Raw genomic sequence first — 11,277 nt, forward strand, 5'->3', positions numbered from 1 at the left:
ATGACATTGGCACAATAGAGACCGCGCTGAGGGAAAGTTGTGATGAATGAGATCTAATAGAGTTAAATTTAATTGGACTGTATATATCTGTATACAGAGGGCAACAAAGTTACAATTACAGGACAAAAGCTGGAATAGAGGTAATGGGGGGGTAACTAAAGAACAGCCCTCTGCAGGTTTACTACTCATTGTGCTCCCATAATAGGCACTGTACAAATACGTACAGAGATACAGCTCCTGCCCAAAAAACAATACAGCCTAAATAAAAAGTAGTTTCGCTTCTCCATTTCCTGTGGAGATTTTAATACAAAAACCACTTGATTATATCAGTCTTATGTTGCAGAAGGGAGGTGAATTTCAGAAGGAGGGTGGGAAGGGGAATGCATTGAGATACCCCAATGTCTTCTATCCATAAGCCCAGTGGACTTTATTAAAATTTAAATTATAAAGCAGTCTTGAGAGTAGTTGTTATGTTTTGAATTGGTGGGCAGTTACAATAATTATAATAATAAAAACTTTTTACAAGTTCTTTTTATTTATTTTCCAGCCCCAAAATTAATCTTTTACATAATATGCATATTTGGCCAAAACTATTATAGAATGTTGTTGTTTGCTAAACACCCAGGACAAAAATACAAATTTCAGTAAACTGAAAAAAAATCAAAAGCTATTATATAGTAGAACCTCATAATTCTGGTTTTCAGAATTCCAGAATTCCCAAAAATCCGGCACTTTAAAAAAATATACTACATCAGGTGTTTTCAACCTTTTTTGACCAGTGTACCCCCAGTGGCAGAGAGGGAGGGCGGGGGGAGTAGCAGCAGCCACATGTGAAGCAGCAGCACGGGACAGTGGATGGCTTTGGCAGTTGACGTGTGCAAGGTTCCCCTCCTTGCATCCAGCCGGCCAGGCAGCGCCAAGATATGCGCTTTCCTTATGTTTCAAAAATCTGGAATTTTCCAATTTCTGGCAGGTGCTAGGTCCTGAGGAGGCTGGATTTATGAAGTTATACTATATAATACCTCTGTTCAACTATTCAATGATTTCAGTGACCATTTTATATTAAAAGGATTACAGGAAATTTCATATAAAAAGACCACTGTATGTCATATAACTTTTCCACAGAAAGATAGACTTTGAAAAAGGATCAGTTTTGGTCATTTGTTTTGTCATTTAATATTTTTTAACCAATTTTAATCACATCATTACTTAAATCTGAATAGCTATTTGTGCATGTAGATTAAAGCATCACTTTTTAACTAGCCCATTCATGCAAATTTAACTCCACCAGTTACATTTCACAAACACTACAGTTACAAGGCTCAGGTAATTTATGCAGTGCATAAAAACTTGAACTTCTGAATTAAACTTTCACCTAGTTCTCTCCAAAACTATTGATCAGTCATCGTTATGCAGATATGTAGCAGCTATACTTCTCCAGTCGTGCTTAATAATATAAACCCTCTTAAATCCAGCTTCTTTTGCAGACTCCCTAAAGTTCTGCTCAGTTGATTAACATCAGCTAGTTTATCACAAAACCATTATTTTAATGCAGCAATCCACAAAAGCTCCAGACAAAATTCTACAGCCTCCCTTGTGATCCTGTAATAATTAGCCACATCTGCTGCACTTAAAAGTGACAATGTAATGACCATTAGCAGTAAATTGGTGGTATGGTATACTTTAAGACACTTAATGTCATTTACAATTTTTGAATTATTTGCTAGTTGTCATATTATAATTGTTTGTGTCCATTAAAGTGTTATCTCCAAGTCAGTATTTCATCAGCCAGAGAAGAAAATGCAATAAATATCCTACAGTGTGAGAGGGATTTCACTTTTCACTCTGTTTTTCATTTCTGATCAAACACAGCAGTCCAGAAGATATATTATTTGACATGATTTTCTCTCACCTAATTATTTCTGTTACAGTAGCCCCTATTTGAGAGCCTCACTTTATGAGGCAGTATACATATGCTTAGTAACAGAGTGTCCTGGCCTTGGTGAATTTAAAATTTAGAGAGATAAGACAGAGGGCAAATAACAGATTTACTCCCTTGAGAGCTAATCCAGTACCTGATCTACTGGCCTGGGCTGTAGAAAGGTTAATAAATGGGGGAAAAGGCTTAATAGCCCTTTGTTTCTCACCAATGTACCCCTATAAAGTGCCAAATACACTTCGGGTGCATCTATACATGCACTGATTTAAGGTGCATTAGCAATTTTTAAGATGCATTGGGGTGCAGGTCTACATGTGCATGCCCTTAATGCACCTTAAAAATGGCAATTATAGGCTTTTCACACCTAAATTTGATGCCTGCAAAAGCAAAAGCAGGCATCAAATTTAGGAGTAAATTGCTAAAGCACCTTAACACACATGTAGATGCACTAGGGCACATTAACACTGTATATGTTGACTGATTTGGGACTAACTTACAACAAAATTACGATTACAGAACAACTAACTTGAAACTAACTTGAGTCCCAAGTAAGCCCACACACTGCATTAATGTACCTTAGCACACGTACATGTAGATGTGTGTCTAAATCACCTTAATGTGCATTAGGCAAATGCACATTAGGTTTAGGTGCACATAAAAGCACATGTAGACATGTCCTTCCAGTAGGAAGCACAAGAACTATATAAATTGAATACTCCTGCTGCTGAAAGGGTTCAGGCTTAGGCTAGGACACTGTTCCCCACCACAGATGCTCTGCTCAGCTGAGTTGCTGTTGGAGGACTTATTGCAGCTGCTAATATGACAGTGGAGCTTTCTGAGGACATGCTTTCCACCTTTACTACAGAATTTTGACTGATTTAAATACCTTCATAAGCCTGTATCATCCTTCCTCAATGCAGTTTAGTCCTTAGGCTAGCTATATTTATAATGTCTCTTCTCAAAGTATTGTTTTATTCTTTTTAGTGATAATAGAATGCCTTAGACAGGCAATTGTCTGAGAAGAGGCAAGGGGGTGGCCCAGTGGCCACTCTTAAGCATGTAGGAAATTAAAGAGTCAGGAACAACTGAAGAGTGGCTTTATCACATTTTTGGGTTTGGACATTTGTAATTGGGTGCATGGTCCACATTTGGGATTGTTCAGTCCCAACAGTGGCACAGATGCAGTATAGACACATCCAAAAGGACTATACGTTTTTTCCTGTTTTCTACTAGTCTATTATCCTGTCAGTAGTCTCTGGTTGAGCACCCAGCAGGACTGCCCCTAAGCTGTTACAGAATTGAGTCAGCCTAGACTCTTTCCTGCACAGACCCTTTTTGCAGCCCCACCTCCTGCCTGCCACCAACTGCCAACCATAGGCAGGCAGCATGGGTGGAAGGGAAGTGTCTATGTCCCTGCGTGAACCCCATCATGAAGAACCCTGCAAAGTATACCGGACCTGACACTGAGCCCAGGAGAATGCCCCCAGTCTGGTGGGGGGGATGTTCACCTGTGCCCGGCAGGTCGGTCAGGCTCCACGGTGCTGTGCCCACTTGAAGGGGTTCTCCTGGGCTGTGTCAGGTCTGTGTGTACGTTGTGGGGTGCTTTGTGATGTGGTTCATTCAGGAACACAGATGTCTCCCTTCTCCACCCCCAGACCCCCTTGCTGAGGCAGAAAGCTACCTGTGGCTGACAGACAGTACAGCAGGGAGAGAGGGGAATGCTTGCCTGTGCCTGGCTGCCAGTCAGGGTTGGCCTGGCCACTTGGATGTGCTCAGAAGTGTCTGGCAGCCCGGGAAGCCCACAGGGCCTGCTGGGAGGTATGCAGGAGTGCCCCAGCCTTCTGCCCTTAGCAAATGCAGGCAACCTGCCTGCACCCCCACCAAAGGGTGCACATCTGAGTGGTTCACTACCAATCTAACCTATGTTGCTTATAGGAAATTATATGGCTTAGATTGATTCTGCCTCAGGCTTTTGAATGTCCGTTAGCCTTAACTTAGCCTTAACTAGCCCAAACCAAATCAGCCTACTTGGTTGTTTCCATGTCCTTGCTGCATGTCCAAACCGAACACAGGAGAGAAAAATACTGAGTAGACTGAGTGCCAGAAATGCTGTGCTTGAGCCCTCCTAGCAATTACTTTGCCCACTATTTGTTTCCCCTCAGCTTGGCTTTGTGGGAAGTCAAGTCCTGTGTCTGCCTTTAGTCTAGATGATTTCTAAATATACTACAGGAAGGATAGGCTGAGAGGGGAGGCTCAGTCTTGGGCACTGATACTCAGAAGTGCTTCCCACACCTCAGGTGAGAAAAACAACTTTTAATATGAATTGTTTTCAAATTGGCGTAGATGGTGGGCCTGGAGTTTGAACTAAGTACAGTACAGCCTATGGGTCCATTATTCTGTTAATCAGAGCACAGAGATATTTGTCAATATTATGGCATGTCTCAGAAAAATATTAAAACAAACATATTGATCTATTTATTTGTATTTATACTGTTTTAATCCACAGGTATTGACTCATTATGGTAATTACTTTGCTGTATTTCTAGTAACTGCAGTAGGACTGTTCATGCATGTGAGTGAACAAACTGTAGATTATAGCTATACGGTGATTCAGTAGTTGTTTCTTTCACTGTTTATAACCCAGAATACCTAGTCATTCAACACTGAGTTATTTTTGGCACACTCAACTTAGCTGACACAATGTTTCATGCTGGCCAGATAGCTGTTCACAGGCCCTCCAGAGCCAGTATCAAATATCAGTCACAGACATTTCAGTAAGTATGCTGTATCAGTTCACAGACTGCTACAGCAAGAAACAGTTCTATATTGTTTTGCCACTTGATAAAATAATATGGTCTAGGGAACTTTGTGGAAATGAACACATGTGCTTGGGTCCAAAGAAAGTCTACCTTTAAAATAAAAAACAAATACTTCCCTTGCAAGTGTTAGCATGTTTAAGACAAAACATTAGGCATGTAAAGAAAGAGAACCTGAGTAAAAAGATAATGGTAACAACATGGCATCATGGAATTTGTAGCTAGTTTATTAAATGAGAAACTTTAAGTTTTCTGCTTTTACTTGCAAGAAAAGAGATTTTGTTTGCATAAAATAATTGGTTAAGTTTGCTAAGACCTTACAATAGTAATTGAAAACAAAGCAGGAAACAGGAGACTGAGGGAAGGAAACTTGCGAGCTGTGAACTGTGAAAACCCAATGCCACCAATCAAAAAGTACTGAAGCATCAAGAAGGAAACAAATGCATACACATATACAGGGCATGTCTACACATGTGCATTTACTGTACAGTAACCAAAATTACTGCGCAGTACAGGAGCACTTCTACCCATGCATGCCTGTACTTCGCAGTAAATGTGGTAACTTACGCCAACTTGAGCATAAATTTGATAGCTGCATCATGCAAGTATCAACTTTATGCCCACTTAGTTCCTGTGCAGTAATGCATCTTTAGATGCCTTACGGTGCAGTAGCACTGTCTGTGTGGACCAGGGGTGACAGCTACCTCCTGAGTCTGGGGGTGCCACAATTTGTGGGCAGGCCAAAAGCCCCACATCCACTCCTGTACTTCTGTGCTGCAGCTTAGTCCCCAAGCCCCAATACACCACTGGCCTGCACAGCAAAAAACCTGCCTCATCCTGAGCTGTGCCAAGTTGGGGGCCAGTCTCAAGGAGGGGAACATAAGCCAGCGTAAATGGATGTGTAGACATGCCCACAGTAAATATGTAATGTAAGCTGAACAGAAGCTCACAAGAGCTTATTTCATGATGTCACTTGATGAAGGAGAAAAATCTAACACTATTTTTAGTTACAACTCTGTTCTGTTTTTCAGAAACGGTGGAAGGCAGAGGGGGAAAAAATCTAGATTATGATTTCAGGAGCCATAAGAGAGGCCAGAGAAAGGGGAATAAAAGGGTCAGGAGGACCTTAGGGACCTAGAACTCATTACCGTGATTACTAATTTGTGTGCTTTTTGTTGGATTCATCAGGAGTATGACTTTGGCATTTGTTTGTTTTTTTACCATCAGGGCTGCCTTCTGGCCTCTTCTACTAAAAAAGTATAATCTCCACAGTGTGGAATAAAAGTCAGCAAAAATCCTGCCAAAAAGCAGAGAAAGCAAAGTTCTCTGGGCCTGCCCTTTCAGGAGACTTGCCAGGTGAAACATTTCAGTTTTCTACACCACTAACACAAATGTGGAGTGCTCATTTTCATGATCGTGGCTTTACATTCACACTTGCCTTTCTCCAGAGGTTAGCAAAATAACTAACTGTTGCTTTACGTGCATTGGCTACTCAGCTGTAGCATTTATCTCTTAAAGGAGCATGGTAATATCTTTGAGTTTTCTCACCAGTATTGTATTGCACTGTTGCAGCCAAATTTTACGGTTGCAAAAGCTTCAGTGAACCATGCCAAGAGGCACTCTGACTTTGATTTAATATGATATTTTACATTGCATCCTCAGCTATTTCCATCATTACAATAATTATTTGGCATGCTTTTGTTTTCACATTGACTATACAAAAGTTTATTTTTTCCAGAAAAACAGTAGTGTCTGATATAAACAGCATTACTTATGCACAGGGCGGCCAGTCAGTCAATCGTATTTTCTTACATGACACAGTATTATTAGCTGCATTTCATAAATTCTGGCTCTGCAGACACTTAGTCTAAACTCCTCCTTATTTCTTGACAGTATTTTTATATCTTTTTTTTTCTGGTTCATATTTTACACCTCTTTCAACATGCTGTTAAGACATTGTAATTATTCGTAGGATAAAGTAGAGATGCATGGTGTTTTACAAATCAAGTAAGGACAGATTCTGTGCTTAGAACATCTAGGTCTAAAGCTGAATCATACCACTTAAGCACTACCCAGTACAGTGCTTTCTTGAGGCAAATTCCTTTGGAGCTTTCTTTATATATACTCATCCTGACCTGGGGTGTTCATTTTGGAGTTTGGGGCCATGCCCAGACATGTGTGGGTGTTTGGTATCCCAAGGACAACTAGTAGCAGTACACCTTGTCCCACCACTAGTTGTCCTTGGGGAGCACCTGTGCCACTCACACGCTGGAGGCAGAAGTTGCCCCAGGTGGGTTAGGGGAGGCTGGGGTAAGGCAGCAGCCTTACCTGGGGTCCTGGGAGCCTCCAGGGGCTGCAGCAGCAGCAATCCTGCTGTGCAGAGCACGGCCGGCAGTAGAGTGTAGCTCTGGCCAGTCAGGCTCTGGCTTTGGGCAGCACATGCTGCTGCTGCATGCGCCAGCCTGCTTTTTTCCTCCATGGGTTTTTTTCCTTTATGGGATATCCAAGGGTAAAAAATAAACCTCCATGCTGCTTCCTTGCAGCATGGAGAACAAAGGAATACGTGGTATGTGGCGCTGTAGATGTGTCTGCAACTCCACATACCACACGATCGCGGACGTGACTTGGAAGGTCAACTCTAACTCTCCCAACTCTTTCCATTCTGCTGCATTTATTGCTTAAGGCAGATAGAAATGTGAGTTCTCATGATGGTAGCCAAAAATACAGAGAGCTGTGGGGAATACTGATTATCTGTGCCAGACCAGTAGGCAATCATCCTGTCTGTGTTTAGCAGTGGAGGCTGCCTTCCATCATGAGGGGTGCATAAATGGGTGAAGCATGGGCTGCACAAAAAGCACCAGATTCTAAGTTTCCTTATATTGAAGGCCTGTGTCTTTGGCACGTTTTTCATAGCAGGCATAAAGGAACAGTCTGAAGTACTGTTTAGGCTGTCTACTTTCATAATGGGGTGAGTGTGACTGTGGAGCAGAACACCTCCCCAAATGCTTCAGAACTACGCTTTCCTAGCCTGAAGCAATCGGGGTGGGGGGGGATGTTCTTCCCCCTGTTTGCCTGGAATTAACACACTGACTCCCTGGACCTATGGGAGGGAAGGGCAAGGGAGGGAGCAAAGCTTGCTGGGATTCCAGAGAACTGCTCAGCAGCTTCTCTCAGATAGGTACTTATATGGACATTTGGTCTCCTTAGAGATATTCTCCCAGAAGCCATTTCACTCAGGTTATTCCTGAGTTATTTTTCTCCCAGAGTGGCTAAATTTGCTATGGGAGAAAAAGCATGAACATCTATACACACAAAGTTTCTCCTGGGAGAAAAGCAACTCTCCCAGGAGAAACTAAATGTCTGTATGCAGACTTAGTCTTCCTTCCACCCTATATTCCTATACACAAGCTAGTGATAATCAGGTAGTCGCTTAAGTATTTAATAACATTTGGAGATTAAAAAAAACTGTGCATAAGCATAGAGCAGTGATAGAAATTTGAAGGGTGAAGTTTTATACAGCTACTCATTTAATTAGAACAGGAGCTGGAATAAAGTTTGAAGGAATGGTATTTGAGAAGAGATGGGCAAGAGAAGGATGAATCATGATGAATGAAGTCAGGAAGGGCCTTTCAGGCATTGACAACTGCAGGAACTGCATTTACTTGCATACTACAAACACCCACTCCCCCAAATTAGCCCTCAAAAATTGGGGGCATGTCTTAAGCAGAGAAGTTGATTTTTCTTCATTGGAATAGAAGAAGTATAAGAGACATTGATAAAATGGCTGCCAAAATAGCTGCATTTCCCCTTAGGGTAACAAGCAGCAGAGCCCAGTGTTAACCCTGTCACAGCTGCTGGTGAAGCACGGGCTTTTGACTGAAGAGCCACTGAGCTGGCTGAGGGTGAGTGAGCTGCTTCATGCAGTCTGTAGGTTTTAGGTTTTAGGTTTTTTTCGTTTGAGGTTTATATAAAGAACTAGCTACAGCAAAGAAGTAACAGTCTTGCTGCTGCTCTTGAAAAAATCTGAGACCTATTGTTGTTGCTGTTCTGCCATACCAGGAAGTTCCTGCTGCCTCACCAGACTGTCTCCTGGGATGCTACACTTCCTGGACACTCTATGTTTCAAGGAGGAGTTATTCTGACACACAGTTGGACAGAAGTCTGGAAAAAAACCCTTTTTATTTCTACATTCTGCCTTCCAAAATGAAGTATGTCTTATCATGAGAGCATGTGGTGTGCCAGAAAATATGGTAAGTTCACTCAGTATCACATTCATTGTTGCAGTATATAAGATGAAATTTAAATATGAGGTATACTAATACACATGGGCATATAAATACCATGCAATGTTTTTTTCCTAAGGTATAAGCAAATGTGTGTGTGTAGGTGGGGTGGGGAGCAAGGGAGGAGTTCCTTCTATAATATGCCATAAATACCATAGCTCTTAGAAAAAATGTACAGCCAATGCCCCAAATGACAATAAGAAAAGCAAAACTATTGTTTCTGCTTTCTTTATTATGAATAAAAAATTTGCCATTTGACATTATTTTTCATGTTTTCATGCTTCAATTTAATGCATAGCAATACACTCAGTACTACCATCTAAAATTTTGCATACCAAAACTTAGCAGTCCATTTACGTGAGGAATTAAAGTCACAAACAGTGACCAAATAGCATCCTTGATTTCCTGTGGGCTCTTTACATTCTAAATTAGCTAGATTTTTACAGCTAGTTAGCTACCAGATGCCAGCCCTTTCCATTTATCTGGGCTTAGAAAAGATACTACTGGTGCCAATGCTGTGAAGTTGACCCCAGTAGAGGAAACATGGAATGAGAACAGATTGAGATTATTTGAGCAGGTAGCAAAAAGGTCTGAAGAGTATGTGGGAAAGAAGGCTTAGGCCATGAGAGTTGCAGGGCAGGAGAAAGAGGAATATCCAAGACAAGGTTGTGCAAATGTGTGAAACAAGGCCCAAAAACATAGTGGTTTTCAGAAAAGAGGGTGATGGAATGAAGCTTGTGGAGAATGAGGATTTGAAAATTGGATGCTACCTGGTGGGAATATGCTCAGATGAAAAAGTACAAACAGCAAACCAAATATTTGGAGAAATTTATAGCTGGAATGAAGCTAAGGCATGAAACAAGCATGTTCTCTGATTATGCTGAGAGGAACCAGAAATGGCTATTTCAGAACAAACAGAGATCCAGAAAGCCACCTACAAAATGAGAACCCACAAATAGAACCCACAAAAGTGTTTCATATCAAAGCTAAATTATTTTTTGTGTGAAACAACAAAGCAAAATTCATTTTTGTGTCTTTGAAAAAATAAATAAATAAATAAAATTCTCTAAATAACACATTTCAATCCATTTTGGGGAGGATTGATTTGAATTCTGCCCCCCCCCCCCCCCCCCCGATTTTGGTGATTTTTTTTTTTTATGAGAAGATCATTTCAACATGAAAATTGAAATATTTCAACATTTCAGAATTATTTAAATATTTTTTCTGATGAAATTATTTGCCTAATTCAACTTTATTCAAATTATGTATCCTGGGCCAATACAATATTATGCTTCTTTTAGCTCCTTTCTTGTATCTTCCAGTCTCTGCAATTGTTAAGCTACGTTCATACTTCTGTGTGAGGGAAATATAATATATAATCAAGGATATTTTGGCAAAATTCCCTTGATTATTGGTCTCTGTTTCAACATTGCATTGCTTGGTTAAGTGACTTCTTCCTGGTGATGAATGAAGATCCAGTGTGTCCACTAGCTATTTTTCATGTATTTTAGATTGATCAGTTGGTTTCGATACTCATGATCATGGGGCTTTGTCGGTTCACTTGCAATTCACTCCTAGGAAGGAGTGTGCATGTACTCTTACCTGGGCCCCTCCTCATAACCTTCAAGTAACACTTTTAAGGATCATTCCACCTATTCTATCTCAGTCTCAGAAAAGTTACCCTGTGCTGGGCAACATGCTTCCTTTCCCCTATTCCATTTCTTCCATTTTTAGGAGTGGAAATATGTTTCTGAAGCCAGTGAGACTAGTTTTGAGGGGAAGAGGGAGGTTTTGGGACAGATACATTGCTCCTAGGAAAGGGAGAAGAGCTGACATGTTGCTGCTGGTCTGTTCCTCAGAAACAAGAAACAAGAGTGTTCCTATCATTGGTGTGCCATAACTTTATGGTATTTGTCAAAGGTTAATTTTGGGGGAGGGTTTTGGACAACTGAATGCAATATGCCCCAGTTATTTCAAGAGGTCCAGCTTTGACTCTCCTAAGTTAGAGTCAACATACAGAGAAGGAAGAAAAGAAAAAGCTGTATTTCATAGATTTCATAGACATTAGGGCTGGAAGGGACCTCGGAAGATCATCGAGTCCAGCCCCACACCCAGAGGGCAGGAAGTTAGCTGGGGTAATAGGATCCCAGCAAGATAACCATCCAATTTACTCTTGAAGGTGTTCAATGTAGGTGCTTGAACCACCTCTGATGGCAGGCTGTTCCAGATCTTGGGGGCT

This window comes from Crocodylus porosus, unplaced genomic scaffold (genome assembly GCF_001723895.1).
Source record: "Crocodylus porosus isolate Cpor-Errol unplaced genomic scaffold, CroPor_comp1, whole genome shotgun sequence".
NCBI classification, from domain to species: Eukaryota; Metazoa; Chordata; order Crocodylia; family Crocodylidae; genus Crocodylus; species Crocodylus porosus.